Source organism: Camelus ferus, chromosome 33 (genome assembly GCF_009834535.1).
Source record: "Camelus ferus isolate YT-003-E chromosome 33, BCGSAC_Cfer_1.0, whole genome shotgun sequence".
Classification (NCBI taxonomy): domain Eukaryota; kingdom Metazoa; phylum Chordata; class Mammalia; order Artiodactyla; family Camelidae; genus Camelus; species Camelus ferus.
This window is the reverse complement of record NC_045728.1, coordinates 12,385,172-12,403,431: the sequence shown is the minus strand read 5'-3', so window position 1 is coordinate 12,403,431 and position 18,260 is coordinate 12,385,172. Positions and strand designations below refer to the sequence as shown.

Here is an 18,260-nt window from a genome sequence, read left to right as displayed (position 1 = left end):
AGCTGCATTAACTTTCTAGGCGTAATGGAGTGGGAGTGGGAGGCAGCCCCATTACACCACTGCTTCTTACTCTGCTTGTCCTCAGCTAAAGGCCCTGGTCGTGTGTCTGTGAGCTGCTGCTAGGCCACTTTCTTGCTCTCCACCCTTGGACACCTGGCCCAGGTCTGGGACTTCACATGGATCCCTGTTGAGTGGCATTTTGTTGAGATCTCCCTACATGGACACTTGGCCAGCTGGTAGCCTGCTTGGAGCTTCTGGACCCCCTCCCTGCCCCCTCCAAAGCACAGACCACACCCTGTAGACCCCCACTCAGTGCTGTGGGTAAAAGATGAAAAGGAAGCAGGAGGGAGCCAGGCACCACTGCCAGCAGTCAGAAGATCCACAGGAAGCGCAGAGAGAGCCTGGCTCCCCAACCTGATTCTGCATGTGCCGTTTTGTCTCCATGTTGTGACATCGCAAAGTCAAAGGCGGAAGCTCTGTAGTCATTTATTATGTAACTGGGACTGGAATGCAGAACTACTGGAGGGTGTTGCTGCCAGTCAGAGGTACCAGGATTGGAGGTGGTGGTGGTGGTGGGATAACGAAAAGCAAGAAAATCCCTAAAATCAACCCTAGCAACTCACAAGTGCTCCGGCCTGGACAGGGAGGACCGTGTTATCCCCAGGACGATGACAATGGTGTTGACAATGATGTGCTTGGCCCTCAGGAATTTTAAGCTGGGGAGGGGTGCTGCAGTGATGGTGGTGGGGAGCTGGGGTTTCTATAGCAACAAGCAGCTGCTGCATCTGATGTTTCACATCCTTCATTGTCCTCATTTCCCCCCTCCCTTCCCCCCTTCTTGTGCATATTTAATTGCAGTAACATTTCCAGATACAGTGTGTCGCTCTTCCTGAAACAAAGGCGGGCCACAGCCAGGGGGATGCAGAGCAAGCAAGAGGGGAAGAAGAAATCAGGGGTATTATGTTAATCCCCACTGGGCGGGACTTGTGCAACATCAGTTCTGCATGTTTGATGAGAATCAGATGATGGGCCCTGCTGGGGAAGGAAGGAGAATGGGGCCTGTGGAGTGAGCGGTGTACTGTATAGAGAGAGGAGGAGGCACAGCCATTTGGTGGGGGGTTCAGAGGGGCTGGGGCTCCAAACATGGCTGGCCTCCAAAGCTGGCTCCAAAGGGGTGCCCTGGAAGTCTGGCAGCCTAAATGGGACCAGCCGTCTTGGATTGGTTGAGGAGCCGATATCCTGTGTCTTGGCTCCTCCTCCTTGGGGCAGGCTGTGTCCAGCTGCAGGAAGGGCAGAGTGGCGGCCACGACCATCGTGTCTAGCCCCCATTCTGCAAGCCATTTGGACATGTGTGTCCAGGATCATTTTTGGTTGACTCTATACCTGGGGGGCACTAATGGCATTTAGTGGTCAGCTTAGAGTAACAAAAACTGTTCCAATCCCAAATGCCAGTTGCGTCCCCACAGGTATCCACTGGAGGGTCACTTTCCCTTGGGCTCTAGGAGTGGTACACGGAACTGTGTCTAAACATGGACTCTGCCACTGGTGCTGCTTGACTGTTACCTCAAAGTCTGCGGCGTCATCTGTGAGCACGCCGATGACCAGGGAAGCGCTGTGTGTGGTTAATCAATCCTTTTCTTCTTTTTATTATTACTCGCACACGCCAGCTTCCCTAGCCTTTCCCCTGGTGATCTGGAGCAGGCCTCTCCTTTTTGTAAAGCTAAATATTTATTGAGCACCTATTACATGTTAGGCCAAAGGCTTTATAAACAGTATCCCATTTAATCCCCACACCGCTTTGAAATGGATATTACTGTTATTACTAACCAAAGCACAGAGAGGTTGAATAACCCACCCACAGTCACACAGCTGATAAGTGGTAGAGCCTGGACCATTAGTCTACTTCCAATGCTCCTCCAAAGCTCTGTGCTAGGCTGACTCTCCTAGAATAACAGCACCTCTTATGGGGACACACATTCAGCCAGCCTCTGCTTGGTAGCTTCTGTCAGCGGGGTCCTCACCTCCTCATGAAGGAGCAGTCATCCATTCAATTCAGTTTGGCTCAATTTAAAGTCTTTATGAAGCATCTCTAGGTACCAGATAGGGCTCCACGGAGAAGTCTTGAACTTGGTCTCTGCTCTCTGGGATTCCACAGTTAGAAGACAACATCCTTCTACCAGGAAAGGTTTGGCCTTAAGTGCTGGGGGCTAGTGAAGGATGAGGAGGGAGCTCAATAGAAGCCATTAGTGAGAAGACGAGGATTAAAAGGGGCCAAGCCACCCCGAGGTGGAGGATAAGCCCAGTCCTGGAACTTAGGAGACTTGAGTTGGAGCCCTAGCTTGGCCACTAATGATGGGGTATACACTGGGTTAGTGTCCCTTCCAAATTAATGTTGACCCAGAACTTGTGAATGCAAATAAAATCAAGTTAAAATGAGGCCATACTGGCTTAGGTTAGATCCTAAATCCAATAGGACTGGTGTCCTTAGAAGAAGAGGGAAATTTGGACACAGGTGCACACACAGGGCGGGTGCCATGTCAAAACAGAGGCACAGATTGGAGTGATGCACCTATGAGCAAAGAAAAGTCAAAGATGGCCAGTGACCCCAGAAGCTAGGCGCGAAGCAAGGGAGGACCCTCTCCTAGGGTCTGCAGAGAGAGCGCGCCCGGCCCACACCTTGATTTTGGACTTCTGGCCTCCACAGCTGGGACACAAGGAATCTCTGTTGCTTTAAGCCACCCAGTTTGCAGTAATTTGTTAATGCGGCCCTGGGAAACTGATAACAGGGTGACCTTAGGGAAGTCCAGTCCTCTCTGACCCTCAATTTTCCCGTCTGTATAAAGAGGGAAGAGTTGGAGTAGGTGTGTGTTTTTAACTGTTTGTACATTAGAGTCATTTAAGGAGCTTTTAAAATTAAACTCAGAATCTCTGGGGGTGTGGTTTGGACATTAGTATTTAAAAAAGCTTTTTGGGTGATGTCATTTGAAGCCATGGTGGAGAACCACTGACTAGATAAACTTGTAAGGCCCCTTCTCTCTGATAACTGATGTCTCTGGGATCACACCAGACTTACCTGAGTCCCATTTCTCCTTCAGGAAAATGGAGATAATAAACAGGACTTAGGTCACAGAGTTGTTGGGAGAATTAAATGAAAGATGAGTTACTGTGTAAGATAGCCTCCAGCACATAGGTGGTGCTCGTTAACTGTCAGCATGAGCGGTTCCATCTCAGGGAGGTGGAGGGCTGGGGGCCGCTGGGGTGGGGGCGGCTCTCCACCCCTCCCTGTGGTCAGGCCTCCTGCAAAGTCTCCCCCTTCCTCTCAGGAGCTGGAAATAAGGAGGCCCTCCTGGGCAGCTCAGAGACCCTGTACACAGGTGCTAAGTGAGCTGACAGTATCTTTTCTGTCTTTTTTTAAGAGGTCAGAGAGCTGGGCCTTGGAGACTCCTCAGAGCTGCAGGAGCCATGGAGAGGTAATGGACAGAAACCTCAGGGCTCCTGGCGGCCCCAGAGGGCTGGAAGAGAAAATCTGTACTCCGCAAAGGTGGGGCCCCCTCTCCCCGCTCTCAGAGAGACGTGAGGGTGAGTTGGTGGGGAGAGGGTGCTGGGCAGAGGAGAAGTAAGCTGAGGGTTTGCTGCACCGTATGAACTGGACAGATCCCACTCCAGCCTCTAGGACAAGGGAAAGGGATTACTGAATGAAGCAGGGGCAGCTGCGTCCTCCCTGGCCTTTCCTGAAGCAGGAAAGCCAGAAGCTTGGGGATGGGAGGGGGTGGTGGAATTCCTGTATTCCTGGCCTGCACCACCTCTCAATCCACCCTTACAAGGAAGGTCCCAGGAGGCCACAGGATGTGTGGAGTGGGGGAGGGAGAGCAGGGGGAAGAACGGATGGAATTTTGCATTGAGATCAGGCTTTGGCCAGGGCAGAAAAACCAATATGTCTTGGGAGAGAAGAGACATTTAATCTGTCACAGCTCAAAGTTTCCCTGGGTGGCCTCTGGATGCCTCGATTGGCCCCCAGGGGCCTCCCAATTCCAAAAGAGAAATTGCAGTCAATCAGGTTACCAGTTCCTGCTCTATCCAATATAGATTTATAAAAACAATGTGGTCATCCTGCTGCTTGGAGCCTGTGGGTGGTTCATGAGACTAATGAGATAACTCACCCCGATGGCAGGGCTGCTCCCTCCTCCCAGGGGCAGGGTGGGTGGGGGTGATCAGTACTTCTGGGCTGGCAGGAATCAGCCCCGTCAGGGCCCCAGCACCAGGGCAGCCTGCTGGGAGCTATTTGAGGCTGGCTCTGCAGAGCTCCCTCCTTTCCCTCCTTTGTTATTCCCGCTGAGGGTGGGGGCCCTGGGGGTACCTGCCAGCCTGGGTTTGAAAAGTCCAAGGGAGGCGAAGGCTCTGTTCGGCCTCCTCTGCTCCCCCTAGACTCTGGACTCCCAGGTTTGTTAGCCCTATACCCAAGACCCTGGGGAGAGATTTAAAGCATAGTGGAAACACACAGCCTGTGAGTTCGGAATTTGGATTCATGTCCCAGCTCTGGCCTGGCTGGTTCTAAGTCCTGGATCCTCCCTGTTATGGACTGATTTGTGTCCCTATAAAATTCATACATTAAAACCTTAACCCCAGGTGTGACTGTACTGGGAACTAGAACCTTTAAAGAGGTAATACAGGTTAAATGAGGTCACAAGAGTGGGGCCCTAATCCAATAGGACTTTGTGTCCTTAGAAGAAGAGACAGCAGGATGCATGGGCACTGAGGGAAGACCCTGTGATGATAGTGGGAAGGCAGCCATCTGCAAACCAAGGAGAGAGGGCTCCTTCCCCACAGAATTGAAAGCAGGCAGAGGGGACATATCTGGGTCACGAGGAGCCGGAATGGATGGGACCTTTGCTATGTGAGCTTGCACAAGGCACGCAGAGCTGCAACCTCTGGCCCACCTCAGCCAGCTGGAACAGTGAGGGGAAGGCAGCGGGAGCTGGGTGGGCAGCCCAGCTAGAGGGGACGTCACAAGATAATAAGCTCCACGTGGCAGGTGGCAGGTCTGCCACCTGCTTCCTGGCTCAGGCGCTCCCAGGCCCTTGGGAAGACACCCTGGTCTCAAATTCACCTTCAAAGCTCGATGCCAGGCTGGGCAGGGCCTTGATGTGCCAGGCTCCGGGTAGGTGGCCGAACGTACCACATGGGTCCCTGGGGGCCTGGGGAAGCGGCCCCTGTCCGTCCTCCTCCACCAACACCTCTGAGGTGAGAGGGCGAGTGGTCAGAGAAGAAGACGTGGGACTATGGAGCGATGCCCCTGCCTGCCCTGTAAGAGGGGTAAGCCAGGTGCCCCACCTTTATCTCTGCCTTTGGGGCTCTACAGCAGGTGGGGTTACTGCGGGGGATGGGTGTCTCAGGTCTCAGGAGGACCCAGCAAGTGGGTAACATGGTGGAACAGAAAAAACCTGGCTTGAGTCAGAAGCGGGATTCGAACTGTGTTCCCCTTTTGAGCCGGATGATGCTGGGTGAGCCACTGAACCTCTCTGAACCTGTTTCCTATGAGAATTAACTAAGTGAATGAATGTACCCAACGCAGTGCCTGGCACGTAATACGAGGTGGGTTAGTGGTTGTTGAATGACTGAATGACTGAACGAATAAGTGAATGTATAACTCTCCTAAGCAAGGGGACTCAGAACTTGACCTGGGTCTCAGTCTCCAAGCCAATCATTCTCATTACCTCCCAAATGCTCACAATTGGCCTCTTATAGGTGGGAGAGTGTGGATTTCCAGGGAGGTACCAGGCTTAGCTCCCCAGGACCCTGCGGACTGACTGCTTTGGGCAGCTGAGCTCTAGAAGGGGATTGGCACTGTCTCTGGAGTGGCCACCAGGAAGCTGGGGTCACGGGGTGGGGTGGGGTGGGGGTGGTGAGGATGGAGCGTCTGGGGAAGGGGAGCAAGCAGGAGAGCCTTGGTGGAGGGGGACAGAGGGACAGTGGCTGGTTCTCTCTCTCTCCCTGAGCCCTTTCCTTTAAACACATCTCTATCTTCCTCCACCACAGGATTAGCACACATCTCTCATTCTCCTATTGCAACAAGATTTTATTTCTAATTATGCTGTAATAAAACTGGAGCGCTCCCAGGCTTCCTTTCAAATGACTTGTACACACACTGCCGATCGGATCCTCCTCGGCCCCATTGTAATAGCATTTCCCTGACATTCATTAGACATGCATGAGAGGGGCGCTTTAAGAATAGAATTGCATTTAAATGGATTTGCTGAGAGAGGAAGATGAAAAAAAAAAAAAGAGAGGCGAGGGGAGGAGAGGGAGAGGGAGAGAGGTTTGTTGAGCAAACTATGAAAACAAGATGCCATAATAACAGGGTGCTGAAATAAGCCTCTTTCTCCCCAGTCCTCCTCCCGCTGCACAAGGCAGAGCCCAGCCAGGGAGTGGCGGCCTCCAACCCTCCCCTGGAGCCCCCACCCCTACTTTTATGCTGCCCGCTGGGGGGGGCTTCATGGCTCCTCGAGCCATGTGTCAGATGCTCATGGTGTAAGGGAAATAACTGTTATTACAATTCGGTAAGGCTGCCTTGCTTCGACAGAACCCCGGTGGCCATGCCCCCACCGAACGCAGGAAGTGGAGGGATGGTGACTCTCCCCTCGCCAACCCTGACCACAGGGCTCACCTTTAAGGCGTGGCCCCCACCCTTCTGTGTCTCCCTGCACGACCACCTGCAGCCCGAACCCCCATGGGCCACTAAGTGGTTGGAGCTTTTCTTTTACCCCAGTTGGCTCTGAAGTGTCAGGCAGAGTAGGAGATCCATTCTGACACCAGGGCCTGGCCCTCCAAGAGGCCTTGCTCCCTGCTACACCCTCTCCCTAGAGAGCAGACTCCCCATGGCACACTGTATGCACCATAAACAGCCTACTATGTATCAAGGGCCAACCTACTAAGTGTCCATACCCACTTGTGGTCTCACCTAATTTACTCCCCTCACTATAGCCAGATCTTCTTAAAACGGACATCTGATCACACTGAAAACCATCTGTGGTTTCCTCTTTTCCTTAGGACAAAGACCGAAGTCCTTAACAGGGCAGCCAAAGCTCACCATCCTTTCCCTGACCTAACTTAGTCCCATCTCTGGCCCTGGCTCCAACTCCAGCCACACTGGCCTCCCTCCGGTCCTCCAGACTGCCTGCTCCGTCCTCCTCCCCAAGCCTTGTGGCTACTCAGAGCACTCTTCTCACCTCCTTCCCAAAGTTCCCACTGACCCACCCCTCGGAGCTCAGCTCACACTCCTTTCCTCCAGAAGATCCAGTCTCTATCTCCTGTCCTCTTCTCTGCACACTTGTCACCGCTGTACTGAGTCATCAGAGACTTGGCACAGTCCCTAGACTGCAAGCCCCTTGAGGGCAGGGCAGGGTGGGTCCCGGCTGCAGCCGTGGGCCCAGCCCCTGCTCTGGGGTAAAGACTCAGTACAATGGGATGGAAGCCAGGCACTGGGCTGGAATTTCCCTATATGATATCTCGTTTCATCCTGCTACAGCCTTATTGGGGGGGGGGGGGTTCTTCCCATCTAATAGATGAGGAAACTGAGAATTAGAGTTCAAAGCAATGTGCCCCAAATCACAAAGCTGGAGCTCTCGGAATCCAAAGCCGTGCTTTTGCTAGGATATTTCCTAGTACACTGCATTGCCATGGGCATTCCTACCCATTCCCTCCCAGAAGAGGGTGTAGCAGACAGGGGGCCTGGCATGTGGCCTCTCGCAGCCATCTGACGTGGCTCCAAGGGCCCTGCAATGGCAGTGGAGACCATCCCCCTGTCCTTCCTGTATTTGCCTCCTGATCTACCACCTTCCTACCCCCAAGGCCTGCCTGGTCCAGAGGCAGCATCCACACTTGGCAGAGGGAAGATGCTCCCATGAAGAGCCGTCAGAGCCCCAGAGGGCCAAGAGCAGCTGGCAGGTCTGTCCACCTCTGCCTCCCAGTCGCTAGCACCACCCAGGCCTGGCCCAGTGTATGTTTGTGAATGAGCCCCTGACCTCCAGGAGGGTGGGGGCTGCCTGCCTGTCCACTGCTCTAGGCTCAGTTTTGTGCACCACACCTGCATGTGGTGATGCTCAAAAAATATTTGTTGAATGAATGGATGAATGAATGAATAATGAGTGGAATAATGAATGAATGAGTGTATGAATCTCTACCTTTTTGCCTCCATGGTCAGTACTTAGGCTCTGAAGTCAACCAGACCTTGGCTCCATCAAGTGTGATCTTGCACAACTTACCTAACCTCGCAATCAAGTTCCTCTTCTCTAAAACTGTGCCAATAATATTCCAATCACACAGAGCTGGAGCTGTGGCCAGAATGAGAGCTGAGCACCTGCACAGTGATGGCTCAATGAGCAATGGCTCTCATTGCTGCTGCTCCCCAGCTTCCGGAGAAGGTAGATCCATCTAACGTCCACTTCAGTCCACTCAGGGGCTTGGAGGGACCACTCGTGTTGCTGGTTCTGCATGGCTCCCGAGTCCCATCTCTCTCATCTTAAAACCCTAAAAATCCTCTACCACTGTTCAAACAGCAGGGCAATTCTGCTATGTTGAACATCTACCTTTTTTATTTACAGGCTAATAAGCTGACTGCAGGGCACATCTGTGATGCCAGCCAGGGAGCTTGTCAGGAAAGGCAGAAATGTTCAGAGTCCCATCAACGTTTGTGTCTTATCAGCAGCTCCCAAAGCAAGTCTATCCCACTGACATGACGTGAACACACAAGCGAGCGCTCTGCCCCAACTCTACTGGTTCATTCACTTCCCCCCCAGTGCCAGGCAATTTCAGCACCTTTAGGCTCTAAGTTACATCCTACGTCTCTGGGAGCCTGCCCTCCCCTGCCCAGCCCTCCCTCAGCTCTTCCTCCCCTAACTCATGGTATCTGTACCCCTCACCTAGCTTTCATCACACACTCCCTTTTTACTATTGATTAAAAAAAAATGCATCAGTAGCTGTCCTCCTTGGCAGCAGTGCACGGGGGAGGAAAAGCAGAGGGCGATGGGGCGGTACCCTTCCCACTTACGGATTCCCATTAGGTGCCCGGCAGAGGACCAGCTACTTCACGTGCATGGCCTCAGTTTAACCCCGAGAGCAGGCAACATTATCCCCATCTGATAGATGAGGAAAGCAGCTCACAGAAATGCAGAAACTTGCCCAAGGTCACACAGCTAGAACACCATTGGGATTTGAATCCAGATTGACTCCTCAGCTCCTTGAGGACAGAGGCCTCAAATCACCCCACGGGATTTCTATCGGCCTGGCCTGGAAGCCCCAGGTCTGCGACCGACTTTAGCTGTTGACAATGGCCATTGTTCAGGGAGGTACAAACGTGAAAGGAGAAACAGGAGGTGTAGGTAAGGCCTCCCCCAGGCCAGGCACATGGTGAGGGCTGGGCTCTTTGCACGTGTGTATTTGTGTATTCCGAGTGGGACACTGGCCCTGCCAGCTCCCTGGGCACTTAGTGCCTCTCCATCTTGCCCAGAGTGCTTCCCCACACACCTGGAATTCTGAGCTCGTTCACCGGATAGGCATGATTTCTCACCTCTCACTCTCTGGCACCTTCTGCTCGATCAATCAAAAAACTGTTTCCAAGTTAACCTAGATTTAACTCGCGTCTCCCCTCTTTCAGCTCTAGCAATTTCCTAGGTAGGTTACCTCCTCCAGGCACTGCTCCTCGTATCTCTGTCTCTCCTTGAAAATTCCCTGCTGACCGAGCGTCTGAGTATCTGCCCAGTGTGACTCTCTTGCCCCTGGTCGAGGACTATTTGGGGTCTCTTTCTCAGGATGTCTCTCTGCTCTGCCCTCAGCTAGGGTTTAGGGGCATAGAACAGGCAATTTCTTCTTTTTCCTGCTATCTCTTCTTGGTATCCACTCTATACACTGAGCTTTCTTAATGTTTTGGGTTGAAGAAGCCATAAGGATTCCTCTGTATAGGTCCCTAAAAACATGTAAAGAGAAGGAAAATTTGGGAGGACAAAGGTCAGAGGGAATCAGTGCAAGGAAAGAGTGTGGAGATATAACTTAAAGCTGAAACAAGAATTTCTTGATACATTCCAAGTACGGTGTACCCCGCCCCCACCAATTCCAGTCTTGAAAGAGCAGAATAGGAAAATAGCAGGAATTGAGCTCCTACTGTGTGTCAGAGACCGTACTCTGCGCATTGCCACAGCCTTGCCAGATGGCCATGGTCGTCCCTAACGTACAGATGAGAAAACTGAGGCTCAGAGAGTTTGGGCAAGCTGTTGTCTGTGCCACAGACCCAAGGAGTGAACCCAGGTCTCATGCACCGTGCTAAGCCACCTCTGCACTCGCCCTCGCTAGAGTATTCTAGGGACATGTGTAGGGAGGGGTGGAAGGGAAGGGAAGGAGTGGCGGCAGGGTGAGGGGCATTCATTTATCATTCTCCTGCCACATAAAGTCTAGCATTAGATCTGGCTCCTGGGCCTGTAAGTTAGATTAGTTGCTGACCCAGAACCGGCAGCTGAGGCAGGTAGGAGTTGGGGGGAGGGTGGTCACAGCAGCAGAAAATCAGGAACGTCTGACACTGGAGGGACACAGCCAGGGAGGGCGCCGGTGTAATTTACCCACAAGGCCTCGGCGGCCCAGTGGCGGTGGGGGGTGTCCTGGCATATCAGCAGTCACACGATCAAAGAACAAGTTGGAATTAATATCCCTGAGGTGGTCCAGAGCCTCTGATACCAGCAGAAAATTACAGGACATGAGACAGGAGCGTTACAGAATGAATGGGAGGGGACGAGAGATTTCCGTGGCTAATCCTGTTAACAAGACAATTTCTTATCAAACTCATTATGCTTTTGAAAGGAGGGAGCAAGATGGGGAAGAGGAGGTAGGGGGAGGGTGTGATGGGTGATGGGGGGTTAGTCCTGGAGAAGGAAGGACAGAGGTGGGGGAGCTGTGGTTACAGAGAGTGCAGGTTCCCGGGAAGTAGGCGTGTGAGTGGCAGGCGTCTAGAGGGACGGGATTCTGCACCGTCTCTGCTCTCCTCAAAAGGAGGCCAGGGCAAAAACTCTCCCTGGCAGCCAACTCCCTGCTGGGTTGCTGGGAACACCCTTCCTGACGGGTGTCTGAACCCACAGGTGCGAGGGAGGAAGCAGGCTCTCAGCCCCCTTTCTTTGACCAAATCCAACATCTTGTTTCATCTTCCGTAGGTCAAAGAGGACTGTCCCTGTCTCTGCAGACGCTGCCCAGGCAAAGAACACCATGTGTCTACAAAGCACTTTCCTGTCCAGGTTCTCACCTGTTTTCTGTGAGATGGGGAGGGAGGAGTCTATGGGGCCTAGAAAGTTAGAGAGCCCTTTCTGGCGCTTACCCGTTGAGCATTTTGGCAAATCACTTAACCTCCTCGAGCAATCATCTCTGTTTTGAAAACAGAGATTAAGTAAATCCTGCCCTACCTACTTGACAAGGTCCTCATCAGGATTAAAAAGGACAGTGTAGGCAAGAGGACTTTGTGATCTGTGAACCATTTACATAAAGAGAAGTGGTTGTTGGCAGAGCAATGGTGGAGCCCAGAGGACAGGGCGAGGCTGGCAGTCCTTCCTGCCGGGACTGCCGAGGGCGCATTTGGGCCTTCTGCCCAGGCCCCAGGAACAGTAGAAGCAATCCTGAAGGACCTGGATGAGTATTATGAGAAGTTTAAGTGGGAGACAGACGGCGCCTAGAAGAGGAGGGTGCTGCCCTGGATTCGGAGGGCCCTGATTTGGAGCCAAGAGCTGTGCGACCTGACGACCCAGATCGTGAGTCAGATGGTGGAGGTGGTGAAGAACAGGACCAGGCAGGTGGACAGTCACGTGGAACTCTTTGAGGCACACCAGGAGGTCAGCGACAACACTGGCCACAGCAAAGCTGGCCAGGAGAAGTAAAAAAATGAGACAATCATGCAGGCAGAAGTGCCCAACGATAAGAGATCCCGGCGACAGCGTAACAGTGAGAATCAGGAAAACACAGCGAATAATCATGACCACAAAGACGTCTCCACTGGGACGCCTGAGGAGAAGAAGGCAAAGGCCCCCAAGAAGAAGAAACACTCCAAGGCCAAGGCCGAAAGGGAAGCCTCCCCCGAAGACCTTCCCATTGACCCAAACTAGCCCACGTACTGTGAGCGCAATCAGGTCTCCTATGGAGAGATGACTGGCGGTGACAATGAAAGTGCCCCATTGAGTGGTTCCACTTCTCCCGCGTGGGGCTGACCCACAAGCCCAAGGGCAGACGGTATTGCCCCCAGATGTTGAGGGGAGAGCCAAGGAGAGGCCCCACAGCAGGTAGTGGTGGGCCCGGCTGAACTGAGGGGAGCAGGGTGGGCCGGGTGTTCATTGCACTGCCACCTTTGGACGGGCGCAGGGACCGGGGGACATAGAATTTCAAAGACGGTTAGAAAAGGAGCCGTTCCTTTTGCAGGGACAGCCGTGATTCTCTTTGCATTTCCGCTGGTGCATATGTGTAACAAGAAAGTGGTCTGTGGATCAACGTTTTAGGAAACTACAAATATAGGTTTGAATTAAACACTGAAAAAAAAAAAAAGGTAAGAAGTGGTTGCTATGGCCATTTAAAAAAAACATAATTAAATCATCCAGGTAATTTAAATTCTCCTTATGACAGTCTCTGAAGTTTTCTTTTTACTATGAGTATTTGTCATTTTCCCAAAGCACCAAAAGATTTATTTCAAAAAGAAGAGATAGAAATGTATACGATACTTTAGGCCCAAAGGAGAAAACTCTTAGTGTCAAACAGTCCAAACTCTCAGGGAGCCATTTGCACAAAGATCTTTTTTTTTTAACCATTTTGAAAAATGGAAATATAGTGAATTTACAATGTTATGCCAATTTCAGGTGTATAGCAAAGTGATTCAGTTATACACACACATACGCACACATTCTTTTTCAGATTCTTTCCCATTATACGTTATTACAAGCTATTGAATACAGTTCCCTGTGCTGTAGAGTAGGTCCATGTTTATCTATAGTAGCATGTATCTGTTAATCCCAAACTCCTGATTTACCCGTCCCTGTCCCTGAGTTATGGTCATTTTGAAGTTGAGGTAATACGTTAAGTGTCTTCCTGGATGTAAGAAAGTAGAAGTGGGAAGGCAGGGCTTGAACCTTTAGTTTCAAACCCGGGGTCATTTCCACTGCCAGGACATCACTCCATGACCTTGTCTTTGACCAATCACAAGGGACTTCAACTGGCACAAACCTGAGTATCTGTTTACCGAGGGTCCATGACATGCTCCGGGTTCTCTGGGGCTGGCCTGGGGAAAGAAGGGGGTCAAGGACAAAGCCCTGATTCTCAAGGAGTTTGGCATCCAGGTGGGGAGGAGAAGTCAGATCCAAGGAGCAAGGAGAAGGGTTCAAGTCAGGCTGCCTCCCTCACCCCACAAATACCCAAGGGTGTAGTGCGAAGGACCAGACAAAACATCCCCTGGATGCACAACAAGGGGCAAAGACCCTGGGCTGTTGCCTCGAGGGAGGGCCCCCCAGAGGACTCAGGACTCGTGGTGGGTCCTAAAGAATGTGCGTGATGTGGGTGGATAAAGAGAAATCAGGGGAACTTTCAACAGACATTTATGGAACATTTACCATGCACTTGCTGCTGTGATAAATTAGGGACAGATACAAAGATGCTTAAAACCTTTTAAAGGTCAAGTCCAAGGTCAAGTCCAAGCCCCTCACAAATGCTGGTGAGAGTGTGGAAAAATTAGACCCTTGTGCACTGCTGGGGGGAGTGTAAAATGATGCAGCATTATGGAAAACAGTCTTGTGGCTCCTCAAAAAATAAAAAATAGAACTACTATATGATAGAACAATCCCACTTCTTGGCACATCCCCCAAAGAACTGAAAGCAGGGACTCTGAAAGATATTTGTACACTCATGTTCATAGCAGCATTATTCACAAAAACCAAAAAGCGAAAGCAATCCAAGTGCCCATCAACAGAAGAATGGATAAACAGAATGTGGTCTACACATACAATGGAATATTATTCAGCCTTAAAAAAGAAATTCTGACACGTGCTACGACATGGATTAACCTTGAGGACACTATGTTAAGTGAAATAAGCCAGTCACCAAAGGACAAATACTTTATCATTCCACTTATAAAAGGTACCTAGAGTAGTCAGCTTCACAGAGACAGAAATTAGTATGGTGGTTTTCAGGAGCTCGGGGAGAGGCAGGGGAAAATGGGGAGTTGTTTCATGTGTACAGGGTTTCAGTTTTGCAAAATGAAACTGAACTTACACATCACTGTCTAGAGATAGATGGTGGTGATGTTTGCACAACAATGTGAATGTACTTAATGCCACTGGATTATACACTTAAAAATGGTTAAGATGGCAAATCTTTTGTTATTTGTATTGTAGCATAATTAAAAGTAACAACAAAAGGGCAGATTCTATCAGCATAAACCTTTTAACCTTGGCTCTTCCTCCTTGTTTCCTGCTGAAAAGATGGACATGTGGCTCAGAAGCACAGAGGCTGCCTTGTAGTCGTAAGGATGGCAGAGCAGGAAGGGAAAAGGAGTCTGGTTTCTTAGCAACTGGGCCGCCCTGAGCTGCCTGCTCCCAGACTTCATCACATGAGAAAAACAACTCTCCAATTTGGCTGAGCCACTGCCAATGACTTTTTGTTACATGCAGCCAAATGCCATCCTAATGGAGATGGTTTCTAACACTGCCTCCACCCCTCCTTCCTCTTGTACGACTGTTTTTCTGCTCAAACTTCTCTGCCATGATGGAACCTTGTATCTCCTGGAAATTCCAGGCTCTGTGCCTTGTGCATGCCAGGCCCTCTGTGAGCCCTTCCTTCTGATCGACTTCCTTTATTGGCCCGACAGCTTCTTCCGTGACCTTCTGCCTTCAGGTTGGGCACTGCAGCCACTAGGACCCCAGGCCCACCTCTTTCACGGTATCTATCACTATTCTCAAGAGTGGGCTATTTTCATGCTCTCTCTTCTCTAGACAGCGAGCTCCTTGGAGGTCGAGATCTGCTCGGGTCTGGACCCCAGTGCTGCGTGGGTGTCAGGCAGATGGCAGGTGCTGGGTAATGATGGGTGGGCAGAACACTTCTGACTTCTACGGGCTCACAATTAGAGGAGGAGGATTCAAATCCAGAAACAGGTCCCGGAGAGGAGAGGCCCCGAAGCCCAGTGGACCAAGTGACATCACCACTGAGGAGGTCACCATTGAGCTGGGGCCTGAAGGACGTCTCCCAGTGCACCGGTGTCTGCCTCCCAGTGTGGGGGTGAAGGCATAGGCATTACAGGGTGGGGAGCCTCTGGGAAGCAGGAGAGAGAGAGAGCAAAAGAGGCTGGAGACAGGGAGGTGAGAGAAGACCAGACCGTTTCCTTTTCAGGCTCGTATCTAAGTCCTGTCCAGTCTCTTCTCACCTTCCAACTTGGCCCTACTAGTGGGTCCAAGAGGAAGCAGGTGGAGGCGATGTGGAGAAAAGCTAGAGACAAAGACACATCCTACCGACATGCCCTACATGAGATCCCTCCTGACTCCAGGCACTACCTGGGCACTCTACTTGGGGCTGCAGCTCACCACCACGTGCCTGCATGAATGCTAAGAGCCAAAGAGTGGATGTGGTCACGTCCTCAACCTCGCAGTGAAGGTCAAATGCCTTGAGAAGGCAGCTTGTCCAGCAGGACTTTACATGCATCGGGGAAGGGCTGGAACCCTCTTGTAGCCACCCACCTACAGCTTAACAGCTCATATACCTACATCTTCCTAGCAGTGGTGCTGACCCAATTCTGTAAGATTAAATGGCTCTGGTGGGGAAGAGGGTGCTAGATAAAGAGGTGCATGTTAGCATCTCCCCAGTCAGAAGGGAATAACACCTTTCCTGGAGATGGATGCAGGGAACCAGACAGGACCAGGCAGGCTAGAAGCTGGACTAGGCCTTGGATGAGGGATCTCTAAAAGAGGCATACAGATTTCTTCTAAGCCCTTCATGTGATGCTGAAGGAATTGAAAATGTCCCCTAGAAACTCTAGTGAGGGTCAAGTGTCATGGATGGGAAGTCAATTCTGTGGGGACCTGGGGAGGCAGGTACAAAGGCAGAGTTTGGGAGGAGAGGCTCTGACAAGAGTAGAAGAGGACCTTCCAGGATGAGACTGCTTCCCTGGAACAAATATGGGCTTCAGAACCCCTGACTTCCAGGGAAGAGGCTCCACCCTGCTCCCACCTGCCTTCTGGACCTTTGCAGAGCAGGGAACTGGCCCCAGCTTCCTGTCCAGGAGGGAACCAGGCCCTTCTAGGCCTGCAGCCCCAATCCCACATGGTGCAGTAGGGATTGAAAGGGAGTGGACCTGTGGCTTCCCAGAGCCCCAGCCCCTCTTCCTGCTTTTCATCTGAGCAGAAACCAAGGGAGAGGCCCCAGGTGCCAGCAAAGCATTTCGCTGTGTGCAGTTCACATCTTCTGTCTCCATCCTGAGCAGCCTGGCTTTGGGCAGCCAGAAGAAACAGCGGTGGCTCAAACCAGAGAAGGTGCTTAGTCCAGTCTGGGCTATTAAGTGCTGCTGGTGGTGGTGGGAAGGGATGGGGGCATTGCTCTGAGCCGAGGAGGAGGGGCAGTGAGACAGAATGAAGCATAGGGAGAAGGCTGGGAGTGGGCGCTACAGGCCAAGGGGGGAAAGGCCTAGAAAGTGGTTCTCAAGTGGGGGTGATTTTGCCCCTCAGCGGACATGTGGCAGTGTCTGGAGACATTCTGATTGTCACAACTAGGTCAGGGGAGTTGTTAGTGGCATGTAGTGGGTAGAGGCCAGGGATGCTGCTAAACTTCCTACAAGCCTAGGGCAGCCCCCCAACAAAGGATTATCAGGTCCAAATGTCAATGGTACCAAGGTTGACATATGATCCAGCAATCCCACTCCTGGGCATATATCTGGAGAAAACTCTAATTCAGAAAGACACATGCACCCCAGTGTTCATAGCAGCACTATTTACAATAGCCAAGACATGGAAGCAACATAAATGTCCATCAACAGATGACTGGATAAAGAAGCTATGGTAGATACAGTGGAATACTACTCAACCATAAAAAAGAATGAAATAATGCCATTTGCAGCATCATGGATGGAACTGGAGATCGTCATACTAAGCGAAGTAAGTCAGACAGAGAAAGACAAATATCACATATCACTTATATGCGGAATCTAAAAAAATGACACAAATGAACTTATTTACAAAGCAGAAACAGACTCACAAACATAGAACACGAACTTATGATTACTAAAGGGGAAAGGTGGGGAGGGGGAGGGATAAATTAGGAGTTTGGGATTAGCAGATACAAACTACTACGTACAAAATAGATAAACAACAAGGTCCTACTGTATTGCACAGGGAACTATATTCAATAGCTTGCAATAACCTATCATGAAAAATAATATGAAAAAGAATATGTATATAGATATGTATAACTGAATCACTATGCTGTACATCAGAAACTAACACAACATTGTAAATCAACTATACTTCAATTAAAAAAAAATTGTACTGAGGTTGAGAACCCCTGGTGGGGCAGAATCAGAGGAGAGAGCAACAAAACAGGGAAGAGGGGCATGGGCAGTCAGATCTAACCAGTGTCCCCCAGGCACAGGGCAGTGCTGGGTCCTGTGGGGCTGACAAAAGGAGTGGTGGCTGTCTAAGCTGTGTACAAGCTGAGAGGCTACTGTCAGGACCCACTGTGCCAGGTCCAGTTGCCCTGGGGCAAGGAGGAGTAAGGAGGAGGTGGGCTGAGGAGGGGTACCAAGCTCCAAATGGAGAAAGAGGATGGAGGGAACACGGACCTGGGAAAGGCCAAAGGTCACACAGAGCGGGGGCTGTTCTGGCACAGAGAGGTGCAGGTTGGCTGGTGTAAGTCAGGGCCAGGGCCTGCCCCAAGCCCAGAGAAGCTACAGCCCAGGCCAGAGCTCCTGGGGCCAGTTCCCCAAGTGAACCAGACCGCTCCAGCTGCTGGGAGAGGGTTGAGGGTAGAATGAACAGGTGAGGGGCTGAGGTCAGCCTCTTGGAAAGGAGGAGGGACTGCTCTGTCTAGGGACATACTGACAAATTCAAGGGCTGGATGGACTGCATTTTATTAGTAATGATAATGAGGATGACGTAAATAATAATAGATCTAATACAGCTGCTGTCTGTGGAGCCCCTGCTTTGTGCCAGGCACAATGGGAGGTGTTTTAATAAAAGATCTCATTTAATCAGCATGGCAGCTCCTAAGAAGCC

General features: G+C 51.1%; 1 protein-coding gene and 1 pseudogene across 1 annotated transcript in view; one reads left to right on the top strand and one right to left on the bottom strand.

Annotated features, from left to right (window-relative positions):
• DSCAML1 (DS cell adhesion molecule like 1) overlaps positions 1-18,260 on the bottom strand; it is a 314,658-nt gene that overhangs the window by 89,004 nt on the left and 207,394 nt on the right. The window lies entirely within an intron of this gene.
• On the top strand, positions 8,382-12,710 carry LOC102524050 (annotated as a pseudogene).